This window comes from Marmota monax, unplaced genomic scaffold (assembly GCF_021218885.2).
Source record: "Marmota monax isolate L192 unplaced genomic scaffold, Marmota_monax_Labrador192_F-V1.1 WCK01_AAM20220418_F8-fsc00232, whole genome shotgun sequence".
Taxonomy (NCBI): domain Eukaryota; kingdom Metazoa; phylum Chordata; class Mammalia; order Rodentia; family Sciuridae; genus Marmota; species Marmota monax.
Window position 1 is genome coordinate 134909 of NW_026695232.1, and position 16958 is coordinate 151866.

A 16958-nucleotide genomic window follows, 5' to 3' on the forward strand; every position below is an offset into this window, starting at 1 on the left:
ATTTATCTTCATACTGTACATCTGTTGATGATGTTAGTGTAATTCCTGCCCCCGCCCCAACCTCTAAAAAGGGCAAGAGATTGGGACAGTTCAAGATTGCAGAGATTCTGCTGCTAAGAAATACATCTCAACTAAGTGACAGTGAATTGCACCTCATATATTATCTAGCCCCACCTGAGCCCTAACATAACTCCAACTCAAAGAATTGAGTAGACAACCCTGAACCAACAACCAGGACCCAAGGAGGAATAAGCAGAGAGGGACCTCAGATCCCACCCCTTGATATCTACCCCAAAGGACTTTTAAAATATTAGCAAACCTCATTTAAAAACCATGTCCAGAAGATAATACACCATATTCAAGTAGGCTTCATGCAAATAAATAGATATAATTCACCACTTAAATGGAACTAAAGACAAGAATCACATGGTTATCTCACATGGTTATTATAAAATCACAATCCAATACCCATTCATGTAAAAAGATACTAGGGATAGAAAGAATTCTCTGAACATTATAAAGATTATTTATGACAAACTCAAAGCCAGAATCATATTGAATGGAGAAAAATGGAAAGCATTTCCTCTGAAGTAAGTAACAGGACAAGAATTTCCACTCTCATTCTCATATTCAATGTTGTTCTTGAAAAATTAGCCAGAGCAAACAGGCAAAGAAGTCCATCAAAGGGATACAAAGAGAAAACAAAAAAGTCAATATATATGTTGTTTGCCAATGACATTATCCTATATCTTGAAGACCCAAAAAAGTATACCAGAATGCTTGTAAAGATTACAAATTAGTTCAGCAAAATAACAAGATATAAGATCAACACCCAATAGCTTTCCTATACTCTGTCCAACAGTGATTCAGCTGAGGAAGTAATCAGGAAAACTATCCCATTTACAACAATCTCAAAAACAAAAACAAAAACAAAAATACCTTGGGAATTAATCTAACCAAGAAGGTAAAAGAGCTCTACAATGAAAATTATAGAACACTGAACGAAGAATTTGAAGAAGACCTTAGAAGATGGAAAGACTTCCGGTGTTCTTGGATAGGCAGAATTAATATTGTCAAATTTGTCAAATTAATATTGTCAAATCTACCAAGAACAATACACAAATTCAATGAAATCGCCATCAAAATACCAATAACATTCTTTGCAGAATTAGAAAAAAAATTCTTAAATTCATTTGGAAGAATAAGACCCAGAATAACTAAAATAATTCTGAGCAAGAAAAGCAAAACAGAAACCATCAGAGTACCTGATTTGAAATTATACTACTGAGCTGTAGTAACAAAAACAGCATGGTATTGGTATTGAAATAGACATGAAGACCAATGGAACAGAATAGAAGACAGAGACATACCCACATATTTTATAGCAATCTGATACTTGACAAAATTGTTAAAACATATTTTGGAGAAAAGACAGTCTTTTAAACAATGGTGCTAAGTAAACCTGGATAGCTATGTAAACAAAAGTGAAATTAGACCCCAATCTCACACCTTGCAAAATTGAAATGGATCAATATTTAGGAATTAGACCAAAAACTTTACAACTGCTGGAAGAAAACATTGGGTCAACATGCCATCATATAGGTACTGGCACCAATTTCCTTAACAAAATCCCCAAAGCACAAGAAATAAAATAAAAATCAGTAAGATGCCATCAAACTAAAAAGCTTCTGCACAACAAAGAAAATTATTGAGTATGAAGATAGAGCCTACATAATGGGAGAAAATCTTTGCCAGCTACTCTTCCAATAAGGGATTAATATTTAAAATATTTAAAGAAATCAAAAGAATTTGAATGTGAGAAGCCTAGAACTATTACCAGGGTTAGGCTGTGCTATCAGAAGGTATATGACCTTCTGGGAATTCATGATGGCTGTCTGGGTCCAGGGTCTAGAACTCTTCTGTTAGAAACTGCGGTCAACTTCACATAAAAGAATCCAAGAATCTGTTCTCTTCCTTAGAAAAATGGGCAAAACTTATTAGAAATAACTTCAAATTATTGTCGCCACAATGAGGAAGTTTTAATTTGCCTAACATTGTTTATTTGTGGGATACTTCAGAAAAAGGAATGATTAAAAACCCCACAAAAAAAAAGGAATGCTTCTTTTTGAAATGAGCACCCAGAATTTATTAGGAGGCCAAACTGTAAGAAAAAGATCATTACAGAAGTTGAGCCCTTAGATTAGATCAATGGTTTTCACTTCTTTAAGTTAAAATCTTAGAGGGCTGGGGTGTAGTTCAGTGGTAGAACATTGTCCATGAAGCTCTGGATTTGATTCCCAGCACCAAAATGATGATGATGACAATGATGATAATCATGATATAAATAATGATAATTATCTTCAAGGAAATAGTGAAAGATATTCTAGTCTGGTGTCAAAGATATTTTTTTCTGCCCTACTCATCAATGAATTCTGGCCTGAACTCAATGTTCTAGATAAAGATCACAGGCTGGGTTTGCAAAACTGCGCACCTTTAGTTATTTTGAGAACTCTCTATAGTGAAAGAAATTAACATCTGCAGGGGAGGTCTCTATTTATGGGGATATCTCCCTCTCTGAACCAGTAGGAGAGGAAGAACTAAGTCAATAGAGGCTTTTACAATGAGAAATGCAAAAAGATTTGGGTCTATATAAGCTTCACTTTTTACCATTTTGTCTTACCTAAGCTTTGTGTTCTTTTTTTTCTCTTAGCAAATATTAATGTTTAGGACCCAAGTCTGAGTGCAAGAAGTAATTATGAAGGCAGTAATTAGGCAAGTCAATCAAGAAAATAGCAAGGGACCTTTGACTCGACCCTTTTGTGAAATGAATCAAACGGTCAGAGGATGAAAGGAAAAAAAATCCCTCAGAATAAATGAGGATCAGGCCTTGAAAAAAATAAAACATGTTTCTTGATCATTCTGATTTTGGTTTGTGTTGGAAGTGGATCATCTGAACAGAACAAATATGATTCTAACTAGTGGGATATTTTTCAATTACCCCTGATTACCGAGTCAGACCACTAGAAATTGTGAAGAAAAAATAGTTGTTTACTGCTTTCATTGAGAAGAGTGGAATGTGTCTTGACTAATTGGAAAACATTGTGTAATGAAATTGTGACCAGTTTCTGACCTCAAACTGGGTTCTTTTTCTGTCCCAGAAGGGTGAAAACCCAGAGCCTACTGAGCAGAGAAGGAAAGGCTATTCTTGGCTAGAGGATAAGGACAAGTCTGGAGGCAATCTTTGCAAGTCAGCCTCTCACTGAAAGCATGAAGGTCCTTTGGAAGGTAAGGGGAGACTAGGGAGGGTTTTTGTTAATGAGTAGGAGGATTATTATGGATGGGGAAACCGCCTTCTTTTAATCCTGTTATAGGCCAGTCTGGGTTGGAAGCAGGCCTAGCCAAGATGGTGCTGGTGGGCAGGAATTTTACTAGGGTAATGTCTTACACTGGGTTGCTAATGAGCCTAGGAGTGAACAGCAGGTCAATATGGCATCTTTTATGGCTTAAACTGGTTTTTCCCCTGTTCTGTCCTGCATCCTGTTTCACAGCAGCAGCCAAGGTCCCAGATGTCTGAGTAGGCAGGTATCTTGTGTAAATCAGACCACTGGTTAGCCAAAAGAATTGTTTCTCAAGGTTTGACATGTTTGCCTGATGACAAAATGACACTTTGGTTGAGACTCTTAATCAATGCAGAGTATTTAACAGATATTTGACCATTTATGTGTAACACATTCTTACTAAGGCCCAAGGATACCTAACAAACAAGGTAGATGTAGTTCCTTATGCAAATAAATGAATGATTGTATCGAGCTATAATGATTTTATTCCATCAGGGGCACATCTTGTTTTATGTAGCACAGAAAATCTAGGTATGTGGGTCTGAATGAATGAAAGAAGGATGGATAGATAAGACTCAATGTATAAGAAAGATGCAGAAGTTTTGTAGAAAGAAAAATGTGATGATTCTGTCCAAAATTAGAAGGGAATTTAAGTTTGTCTACGAATTGAGCATTGAGTATAAAAAATTGAGTATAAAAAATATAACAACACAAAATTAGAATGTTATTTCCTATCTTAAAATAATGTTTTCTAGGAGAATTTATGTGCTCTTAATAGAATATGGAACATTAGTACATCTCATGATTACTTTGGGAAACTGAGATCTCTCTGTTAAAGAGAGATTTTTTCCCCTTCAGCTGTGTAACTTTTTGTATTTGTATAAAAGTCTTTTGATTGTCATTTTGTTTAGATGAATGAATGTTATTCATGGTGATCTGTGCTCTTAGGATGATCCAGAGATTTAAACCTTTAATATTTTTGACAAACTTAGCAAAAAGGCAAGCTCTAGATTAAGTCTTTTGACTTCAACTGACTTTGGGACATTACAGAAGGGTCCCTGGAACATCTGAAATATATGTAGTCAAGTATTTAAATTTTATATATATAATTATATGAAAAGCATTATCAAATATTAAATGATGCTAAATCTTTTTTGAGTTATATTTTGTGAATGCATTATTAGTATTTTTTCAGAAATTATATGAAATTTATAAAAGTCTTATGATCCCTTTTGTTATACTATCATAATTCTAGTTATCTTAACATGTTGCATGCAAGGGAAATAATGTTTTCTTACCAATTGAATTGTTTTTGTAGTGAACTTCTGAAGTATTTAGCCTTCAATGAGACTCCTAGGAAAGACTTTGATAATTATAGTTTTCTTATAACTTTGGAATCTACACCATTGGACTGGGTCAGATTTTCCAGAAGAAATAATTGAACTTTTATGTCAAAACCTATTGATTCATAAGACCATACTAATCCAGCATCAGGAAGAATAGGAATCAATTGGACGTAAGGGAAATTCTCTGGCAGATTTCCATGATGGGTCAGCCAGTGCAGAATTTGTTAAATGCTATTTGAATGAATGAACATGTGTTATTCTGGGTCCATGGTAACCTGTTTTATGGACAATGTTATACCTAAATTGGAAAAAAAGGGACTGGTATTTGAAAAGAAGTAATTTAATATTAAGCTTGGATAGGGCCTGAACAGCTGCCTGGTCTTTTCTGAATCTTTCTACCTTCCATTGTTGAACGTTCTGCTATCTGCAGATAGAATAGACAAAATGATACCCTTGGATACCAAGGAATGATTATACATATACATGTATTCCTACAGCTAGAGATATACAAATATGTAGATATATAACTGTATACATCTTTATCTACTTATCTATAGATAAATACAAAAGATATCTGCATCTTTTTACAGACTTAGCAGTAATGTTATTGTATTTCTTCAAATTTAACTCCAAAGCCCATTTCTACATTGTTATAGGTGTCTTATATATTTTTTCTTTATGCACTGAACCTCCATTTGCACCTACAGTGATATGTTTTTACTTTTTACAGCCATATTTTTAAAACTTGTAATTAAATAATACAGAATATATTCACCCAGATATTTGTCATTTCTATTGCTCTTCCTCTATGCTACCATAATTTTTTTCTTTAGCCTAATTTCCTTAAAACCTAAGAACTTTCTTTAGCATTTTTTAAAGTTTTTTTTAAAAAAAAACTTTTGTAATTGTAGATGGACAGAATTACTTTATTTTATTTGTTTATTTTTATGTTGTGCTGAGGATTGAACCCAGTGCCTCACACATGCTAGGCAAGTGCTCTGCCTCTGAGCTACATCCCAGCCCCTCTTCAGCATTTTATTCAGAGTAACTCTTGACAACCAATTTTCTTAGTTTTCCTTAATTTGAAAATATCTATTTTCCTGTTACTCCTGAGAGAGATATTTTACACAGATAGAATTCTCAGTTGTATGTATTATTATCTAAATACTTTAAATATATTGTTCCATTGTCTTGTCTTTATGAATTCTGGTAAGAAATATGCAGTTATTCAAATGATTTTTCTTCCTCATGCAACATGTGCTTTTATCAAATGGACTTCAATATTTCTTCCCTTAATATTCAACAGTTTTTATTAAAATGTGCATAGGCCTGGTTTTCAGTTTACCCTCTTTGAGGTTTGCTTCTTGAATCTCTAAATTTATGTCTTCATTAAATATTTGAGAATTTTTTTCTTCAAATATGTTTTCCTGTACCAATCGTTTTCTTTCACTTTCCAGATGAATGAGTTTCACCACTCAGAATCATGAATTTCTGACAATTTATTATTATTTTGTAATTTTTTAAGTTACAGTGTTCACTTTTTCTCATTGTTTTTGCTGTTTTCTGTATTGAATAGCTTCTGGAACTTCAATTTTACCAACTCTTTCTACTGTTTTTTTCATTGTAAATCTAGTAAATTTTTCAAACATTGTACTTCCTTTTTCCAAAATTTCTAGTTGGTTTCTCTTGTCTCCAGTTCTTTATTGTAGTAAGTGCAATGAGCGTGAGAGTAAATGTAGACATTTTTGTCTTTTCTCAGGTTTCAACAGTAAAGTCTTTGTTTTTTCAATCAGTAAATATGGTATTAACTATTGCAATTTTTGGTACTTTCTATAGATAGAGTTTATCCTCATTCCTAGATTTCTGAGAAATTTTATGGTGAGTTAATGCTGAAATTTTTCCAATGTTTTCCCATATTAATTGCTTACACAATTTTTCTTTGCCTAATAGTACTGCAGATTCTAATGAGTTCTTAAAATTCGGTACAACCTTGCATAACTGTAACAAAACCCCACTTCACTATGGAGAATTTTTTCTTTTTACATTGTTGGAGCTGACATCTTAAATTTGTTGAAGATTTTTGTTTTTGATCCATTCTGCATTGTTGTTTTTCTTTCATATTTTCTTTTTAAAAATGTTTTCATCCTGTTTGCTGAACTAATTTTACAAAATCACTTGGGAAATATTTCCCCTTTTATACTTTGGGAAAGATGGTGGATAATGTATGGTAGATTTTTTAAATGCTTGGTGAAATTTTCCAATAAAGCTACTCAGCCTGGTGATTTATTTTTGGGGAACTTTTAAATCATAAATTCAATTAATTAATGGTATAATAATATTCTGTTTGTTCCCTAGTAATTTTCTTTACTTCAAAGTCTATTTTTTCTGATATTAAAATAACCATCATTTCTACTTTTATATTTTAAGTAATGTTATCATGATATGTCTTAGTTTTTCCTTTTACAATTCACCTACCATGTCATATTTGAAATGAGTTTCTTTTAGATACATATAGGTGAATCACATGTTATGTTTGTTTAATTCTCTAAATTTCCGTCTTACTGGTATATTGGTGATGGCATTTGCCACTTTATTATGTTTTCCAGGGAGAAGATATTATTTCATGGGTTTTTATTTTGTTTTGTTTTTATTATTATTCCTCTTTTTTTCCCCTTTACTTCTTGTATCATATGAACCTTTTTGAGATTCCCATCTTTTATAATTATTCATATTTTACTAATCATTTCACATTCTTAGAAATTTCTCTAAGTATAAAATATGCAAGTTTAATTTACTAAATTTAATTTTATTTAATTTAAATTTATTTATTCAGATTTAGTTTATTGGTATAAGAGTTTACAAGTTTGGACAAAATCTTTTTTTCCAATTTCAATATTTATTTTAATTCTTCTAACGCCTCTAGAAAATTTCAAATTTATCACTTTAAAGAGTATCTTCTTTTTTTGTTAATTTATTTAAAATTGACATATAAAATTGTATCTATTTTAAAAACAATATTAAGTATATATATCTTGTACAACTGTTAAATCTAAATAATTAATAATTATATTACCTTGTAGATACTATTTTGGGGACAAAAAATCAATATCCACTCTCTTGGCATTTTTCAACAATATATTGTTATTAAATATAGTCACTGCACTTTAAAAAAGATTACTTGAAGGCACTCATCCTATCTAACTAAAAATATACATCTTTTGACTAATATCCTCCCAACCCAAACACCTTTGATAACTACTGTTCTGCCCTCTTAAAAAAAAATTTATTTATATACCACAGCAGAATGCATTACAATTCTTGTTACACATATAGAGCATAATTTTTCGTATCTCTGGTTGTATACAAAGTATATTTACGCCAATTCCTGTCTTCATACCTATACTTTGGATAATAATGATAATCACATTCCACCATCATTTATAACCCCATACCCCCTCCCTTCCCCTCCAACCCCTCTGCCTATCTAGAGTTCATCTATTCCTCCCATGCTCCCTCTCCTATCCCACTATGAATCAGCCTCCTTATATCAAAGAAGACATTCGGCATTTGGTTATTTTGTATTGGCTAACTTCACTTAGCATTATCTTCTCTAACTCCATCCATTTACCTGCAAATGCCATGATTTTATTCTCTTTAATTGCTGAGTAATATTCCATTGTGAATATATACAACATTTATTTTACCCATTCATCTATTGAAAGGCATCTAGGTTGGTTCCACAGTTTAGGTATTGTGAATTATGCTTCTATACACATTGATGTGGCTGTGTCCCTGTAGTATGCTGTTTTTGAGTCCTTTGGGTATAGACTGAAGAGAGGGATAGCTGGGTCAAATGGTGGTTCCATTCCCAGTTTTCCAAAAAATCTCCATACTGCTTTCCATATTGGCTGCACCAGTTTGCAGTTCCACCAGCAATGTATGAGTATACCTTTCCCCCCAACATCCTCGCCAACGCTTATTGTTGTTTTTATGCATAATAGCTGCCATTCTGATGAAATCTTGGAGTGGTTTTGATTTGCATTTCTCTAATTGCTAGTGATGATAAATATTTTTTCAGGTATTTGTTGAATGATTGTATATCCTCTTCTGAGAAGTGCCTGTTCATGTCCTCCACCCATTTGTTGATGGGGTTATTTGTTGTTTTGGTGCTTAGCTTTTTGAGTTCTTTATATACTTTATAGATTAATGCTCTATCTAATGTGTGAGGGGTAAAGATTTGCTCCCAGGATGCAGGCTCTCTGTTCACCTCATGGGTTGTTTCTTTTGCAGAGAAGAAACTTTTTAATTTGAGTCCATCCCATTTATTGATTATTGCACCACAGGAGTCTTATTAAGGAAGTTGGGGTCTTATCCCATGTGAGGGAGATTAGGGCCTACCTTTTCTTCTATTAGACTCAAAGTCTCTGGTTTTACTCCTAAGTCCTTACTCCATTTTGAGTTGAATTTTGTGCATGGTGAGAGATAGGGGTTTAATTTCATTTTGTTGCATATGGATTTTCAGTTTTCCCAGCACCATTTGTTGAAAGGCTATCTTTTCTCCAGTGCGTGTTTTTGGCACCTTTGTCTAATATAAGGTAACTGTAATTTTGTGGGTTAGTCTCTGTGTCTTCTATTCTGTACCATTGGTTTACCAGTCTATTTTGGTGCCAATACCATGCTGTTTTTGTTACTATAGCTCTGTAGTTTAGTTTAAGGTTTGGTATAGTAATACCATCTGCTTCACTCTTCCTGCTTTACTTTTTCTGGGTCTCTTATTTATCCAGATGAATTTCATGATTGTTTTTTTTCTATTTCTATGAGAAATGTCATTGAAATTTTGATTAAAATTACATTAAGTCTGTATAGTGCTTTTGGTAATATGGTCATTTTGACAATATTAATTCTGCCTATCCAAGAGTAAGGTAGATCTTTCCATTTTCTAAGGTCTTCTTTGACTTCTTTCTTTAGGGTTCTGTAATTTTCATTATATAGATCTTTCATCTGTTTCATTAAGTTAATTCCCAAGTATTTTATTTATTTATTTTTTTGAGGATATTGTAATTGAGGTAGTTTTCTTCGTTTCCTTTTCTGAGGATTTGTCACTGGGACAGAAATGCCTTTGATTTATGGGTGTTGATTTTATATCCTGCTACTTTGCTGAATTCATTTACTAGTTCTAGAAGTTTTCTTGTGGAACTTTTAGGGTCTTCTAGTTATAGAATCATATCATCAGCAAATAGTGCCAATTTGAGTTATTCTTTTCCTATGTGTATACCTTTAATTTCTTTCGTCTATCTAATTGCTCTGGCCAGTGTTTTTAAAACTCTGTTAAATAGAAGTGGTGAAAGAGGGCATTCCTGTCTTGTTCTACCTTTTAGAGGGAATGCCTTCAATTTTTCTCCATTTAGAATTATGTTGGCCTGGGACTTAGCATAGATAGCCTTTATGATATTGAGATATATTCCTGTTATCCCTAGTTTTTTGAACGTAAAAGGGTACTGTATTTTGTCAAATGCTTTTGCTGAATCTATTGAGATGATCATATTTATTCTTATCTTTTAAGTCTATTGATGTGATGGGTCACATTTATTGATTTCCATATGTTGAACCAATCTTATCCCTGGGATGAATCCCACTTGATCGTGATGCATGATCTTTTTGATATGTTTTTGTATTTAATTACCAAAGTTTTATTGAGAATTTTTGCATCTATGATCATTAGAGATATTGGTCTGAAGATTTCTTTTTCTTTTCCTTTTTTTTTTAATGTGTCTTTGCTTGGTTTTGGAATCAGAGTAATATTGGCCTCATAAAATGAGTTTGGAAGTGCTGCCTCTTTTTCTATTTCCTGAAATAAATTGGAGAGAATTGATATTAGTTCTGCTTTAAAGGTCTTGTAGAACTTGGCTGTGCATCCCTTTAGTCCAGGGCTTTTCTTGGTTGGTAGATTTTTGATGGCATCTGCTATTTTATCACTTGAAAATGATCTGTTTAAATTGTGTATATCATCCTGATTCAATCTGAGCAAATTTCTATCACTCTAGAAATTTGTTGATGCCTTAGATATTTTCTATTTTATTGGAGTACAAGTTTTCAAAATAATTTCTAATTTTCTTCTGTATTTCTGTAGTGTCTGTTGTGATATTTACTTTGAGTTTTGAGTTTTCTCTCTTCTTCTCTTCATTAGCATGGCTCAGGATCTGTCAATTTTATTTAGTTTTTCAAAGAACCAACTTTTTGTTCTGTCAATTTTTTCAATTGTTTCTTTTGTTTCAATTTCATTGATTTCAGCTCTGATTTTAATTATTTCCTGTCTTCTGCTGCTTTTGGCATTGATTTGTTCTTCTTTTTCTAGGGCTTTGAGATGTAATATTAAGTCGTTGATTTGTTTACTTTTTTTTTCTTTTAAGGAATGAACTCCATGCATGTACTTTCCTCTTAGAACTGGTTTCATTGTGTCTCAGAGATTTAGATATGTTGTATCTTATGTTCTCATTCACCACTAAACATTTTTTAATCTCTTCCTTGATGTCTTCTGTAACTCATTGTTCTTTCATTAGCATATTATTTAGTCTCCAGATGTTGGCATGGATTTTATTTCTTATTTTATCATTGATTTCTAATTTCATTCTATTATGATTTGATAGAATGCAGGGTAGTATCTCTACTTTTTTATATTTTCTAAGAGTTGCTTTGTGGTATAGTATATGGTCTATTTTAGAGAAGGATTCATGTGCTGCTGAGAAGAAAGTGTATTCTCTCATTGAAGGATGAATATTCTATAAAAATATTCTTAAGTCTAAGATATTAATTGTATTATTTAGTTCTATCATATCTTTGTGCAGTTTTTGTTTGGAAGATCTGTCTAGTGATGAAAGAGGTGTATAAAGTCACCCAAAATTATTGTGTTGTGGTCTATTTGACTCTTGAACTTGAGAAGAGTTTGTTTGATGAACACAGCTGCTATGTTGTTTGGTGCATATATATTTATAATTGTTAAGTCTTGTTGGTGTATGGTTCCCTTGAGCAGTGTGTAGTGTCCTTCTTTAGCCTTTTTGATTGACTTTAGTTTGAAGTCTACTTTATTTGATATGAGGATGGAAACCCTGCTTGCTTCCTCAGTTCATGTGAGTGGTATGATTTTTCCCCAACACTTCAACTTCCACCTGTGGATGTCTTTTTTATGAGATGAGTCTCTTGGAGGCAGCATATTGTTGGGTCTTTTTTAAAAAAAATCCAATCAGCTAGCCTATGTCTTTTGATTGGTGAGTTTAGGCCCTAATATTCAGGGTTATTATTGAGACATGATTTGTATTACCAGCCATTTTTGTTTATTTTTGGTATTTAACATGACTTGGTTTCTCCTCTTATTAGATTTTCCTTTAGTGTAATCCCTCTGCTGATTTTCATCATTGTTTTTCATTTCCTCTTCTTGGAGTATTTTGCTGAGGATGTTCTGTAGTACAGGCTTTCTAGTTGTAAATTCTTTTAACTTTCGTTTATTGTGAAAGGTGTTTGTTTCATCTTCAAATCTAAAGCTTAGTTTTGTTGGATATAAGATTCTTGGTTGGCATCCATTTTCTTTCAGAGCTCCATATATGTTGTTCCACTATCTCCTGGCTTTGAGGGTCTGGATTGAAAAATCTTTTGAGATATGAATTCGTCTCCCCCTGTATGTGATCTGATTCCTCTCTCTTGCGGCTTTTAAGATTCTATTCTTATTCTGTATGCTAGGCATTTTCATTATAATGTGCCTTGGTGTAGATCTGTTTTAATTTTATACATTTGCTGTCCTGTAAGCCTCTTGTATTTGGTTTTCCAATTCATTCTTCATGCTTGTTAAATTTTCTGATATTATCTCATTGATGAGATTATGCATTCCTTTGGTTTGAAACTCTGTGCCTTCCTCTATCCCAATAACTGTTAGATTTGGTCTTTTGATGCTGTCCCATAATTCTTGAATGTTCTGTTCATGGTTTCTTTCTTCACTGTGTGATCAACTTTTGTTTTCCAGATTGTATACTTTGTCTTCATTATTTGATATTTTCCTTCCAAGTGATATAGTCTGTTGGTTATGCTTTCTATTGAGTTTTTTATTTGATTTATTGTATCCTTCATTTCAAGGATTTCTGACTTTATTTTTTCAGAGTCTCAATCTCTCTCTGGAAGTAACCTTTTGCTACCTGTATTTGCTCTCTTATCTCATTGTTTGAGTGATCCATTTTTTGCCTGTATTTGCTCATTTAGGTCATTCTTTAATTCACAAATTATTTAGTTATGAACCTTCTGAACTCCTTCTCTGACATGTTATCAACTTTGCTGTCCATGGGTTTTGTTATTATAGTGTCCTGGTTTGTTTGGGGCACTTTCCTCCCTTGTTTTTTCATGCTTTCTATGTGTCTTCCTTTCTTGCAGTGTGTATCTGAGATATTACATTTTATTCCCTATATTCTTGTAGTACCTGTGCAGATTGTCTATACCTCACCTTGATGTTGGGCTTCCAGACCCTGCTGGTGTCCCTCACTGGATGCTACTGCATCTTGGATCTGGGTCCTGTGTAACTTGGAATTGCTGGATCTGGGTCACTGGGTTTGACCTCCTGTGGTAGTCTGCTGGTAGGAAGGGGTGGTTCATTGCCAGAGGCGATGCTCTGTTGGGTGTCTGCCCCACTGGGGAGGGGTGAACTGAGCCTACTGAGAGCCTGGGTCCTTCACAGGCTGGTGTGGGTGGTTCTGGGCCACTGGGTTTGACCTCTTGCCTGAGAAAATTCTTGAAATCTTAGTTTCTTTAGATACCTTTGCACTCACTATATATTAAGGTTATGTTAATTACTTGTTCTTTATACATCGAAACTCCATAATTAATGTTATAATTTTTGCTTCAAGTATGAAATATGATTTAAGAAACTCATTTAGAAAAGGGAATTTCTTACATTTATCTCTATTTCTACATTTGTTACATTTATCTCTATTTGTACATTTCATTTTCATTGCTTACTTTATGGATTTTTATGACATAATCCTTATTAATTCTTTTTGAAGATCATTCAGTAGCCATTATTTAAGGATAGGTTTTCTAATGACAAATTGTCTTAAATTTCCTTGGACCTAAAATTATTTATTTTACCTCTATTTCTGAAAGAAAATTTTATTGTTATAGAATCAATGGTTGACTGTTCTTTGAGCACTTGAGAAGTATTGTGCCACTTCCTACTGGTCTCTAGGGTTTCAGATGAGAAATCCACCACATTTGAATTAATCTTTCCCTATACGTAAGTCACACTTTTCTCCAGTTGTTTTTATATTTTTCCTTTATCTTTAGGCTTCAGACATTTAATACTGAAATGTATTAGTCATAGATTTCTTTGGGTTATCCTACTTGGCTTTTTCTTGGCTTCATTAATATTTATGTTTGGGTTTTTTACCAAAAAAAAGTGTGGAAAAAAGTGTGGAAAGCTCAGTCATTATTTCTTTAAATAATTTTTTCAGTCTCACATTCTTTTCTCCCTCTGGAACACTAATACAAATGTTAAATCCTCTTTTTGCCCCAGAAATCTGAGGGTCTTACTTTCTTTCATCTATTTTCTCTCTGTTCAGATTCAGTAAATCCTATTTACTGAATCCTATTTATCAAGTTCACTAATTCTAACTTCCGTTTTCTTCACTTTACTATTGAGACTAAACAAAAAGCTTTCTTTTATTTCAGTTATTGAATTTTTCAGTTTTACTTTTCATTTGTTTTCTTTATAATGCATGTTTGCTGAGATTTTCTACTTTTCTTTTGTTTCCAAAGAATTTCTAACTATTTACTGAAGGTAAGTGGTTACTTTAAAATCTTTGTTCAATATTTCTAAACATCTGATTCATTTTAGTGTTGATGTCAGTGAATTGCCTTTTCTCATTTATGATTTTCTTAATACTTGACATGGCCAGTGACCTTTTTATTTATAATATATCCTGAACATTTTAAATATTACATTGGAAATTTCTTGATACCATTTATACCTTCTGTTTCAGTCAGCAATTACCATGCTTAAGGTGAACATTGATTTCTGACGTACTTTTGTGGGCTGAAGTTCAATAACAACTTAATTTTCTGCTTTTGTAATGTTTTCTTTTGCTTCAGATTTTCAGTTCCAGTAAGCACCTGCTGAACCCCCACTGGTACTGACTGCAGGGGTTGAAAGTGATTCCTTAACCCACTCATTTATCATTAGGTAAAAAGTGGGGGAATGTTGTACAAGCAGGAGAGAGCATTTCCTGTGCCCTGTCCTGTATCTGGTCAGTGGCGGTAGGATTTCCACCCTCTCTTGCACTGCAGGAAAATAAAGTGCCGCTCTTGGTCACATTCCCATTTTCTTCTGAACACTGGGATCAGAGTGGCTTTCTTCTCCTGTACACCTCCTACCCTTGGATGGAGGGCCTGGAGACACCAGGCCTACTTTGCTGCTGCTGCAGACAGGCGGGAACACTGGTGCCAGCAAGTGTTGAATGGAGGATGGTTCAGTTCACCCAGATGTGTTTCTGCTCTTGCTATTGCTGTGGACAGATTGAGCTACCACTGCCAATGGGTATAGGTTGCCCCAGAAAGTTCCTTTTGGACTCTCTCTTTCCAAGTCTTTTAGCCATATATAGCAGATTTTGTTATTTTAGGCATATTTTTTTTCACATGTTGAGTATGTGGGTAATAAAAAGAAAACTCAGTGAATCCACCAAGAAGTTGAGATACTGATATATAATTCTTCAAGTCCATCTCAGATTCAATGATTGCCTGGTTAGTCACTTAGAGCATTTAGTTGTATGTTGAGAGAAAGAGCAAGGGGAAGTGAAGCTTCACCATCTTACCCTGGACTGGAATTCTTTCCCTTATTTTATAACATCACATTAGTCAACATATCCTGTCAACTTCACTTATTCCAAGTTGTTAAAAGTTGTTAACCTAAAGTTCAGGTCCTTTTATATTTGCATTCTGGATAAGTCTCATATACTGCTCTTTGAACATACTACTGTTAATGAAAATATCATCATCTGTTTAAAAATCCCTGGTGAGTTGGTCTTCCTATCAAACCATCTGAAACCTGGTTGGTATAATGACCCCTTTGCAGTGGTCTGGAATTCTTCAACTCATATGTCCTTTTATACTTTTAAGTGCTCATAATTCCCCACTACCACCACAAATAAAATGATAATATTTGCACATACTTGCATATATCACAATAATTTTATTCACCATTCCTAACCATACCATGAGTTTACTTAGGCTGTTCCCATCATTTATTCAATTATTTATTTGTCCATTCAAGAGATAGCTTTGAAATACCTTTAGATTCTAGGAAGACAACATTGAAGAGGACACTATAGACATCCTTTCTATTAGAAGCCTTATAATCTATAGTTTTGAAGTAAATATTGAACAAAATATTGCAAAAAGGAGTTAATCATGCTCTACATAAAAAAGGTAACACTTTCAGGGACAATTTACTTCATCTGATTTCCTTATGTAAAGGAGGTTCAAGCTGGCATCTGTAGAATGAGATAGCAAGGCAGGTGAACAGAGAGGAGGAGGTAATTCTCACGAAAAGCAAATTAACAGCCTGTGAGGACACAGGAAAGCAAGAAGGGGTCCAGTGCATTTGAGGAACAGAAATAAAACCAGTGTGAATGCAAAAGAGAAGCAAGAAAGGAACATAAATAGAGACGAACACAGTCAGAGACTCATGAGCTCTTAGGAAGAATTTTTAAATTTTATTCTAAAAGCAGTAAGAGACCTTTGAAGTATTTTTAAGGAGATGAGTGAGAATATTAGATTGCTTGGAATGGCCACCTCTCTGCACACTCTATTCCATGATTTCCTTTTTTTAAGATCTAATTTAACTCTTGTTTCCTCCAATAAATTTTCTAGAACTCCCTGTCAAAATGAATCTGTACCTGCTACTTATCTGTCATAACATTTTATATGTCTTTGTTTCATCAGAATTTACAGAAGAATGTTTAAGAATGTATCTGTCTCTCCTGCTATCACTACCATAGGGATCCCTGGTGGGCCATTATTGTTGAATGTTCTATTTGTATTTACAAAGTTTCTTGCATAGCATTGCATACAAAGTTGGCATTATTGCTCCAAAAATAATAGTAATAATAATAAGTTTTTCTACTTTTGAATTTCATGGAATAGTATATTTCAGTTGAATTCTTTTACAAACCTGTGTTCATATTTAATTCCATGCTGTTGCTTTCTTCTGTTAAGCGTTCTATCAAATTAAGGTCTGTAGTGA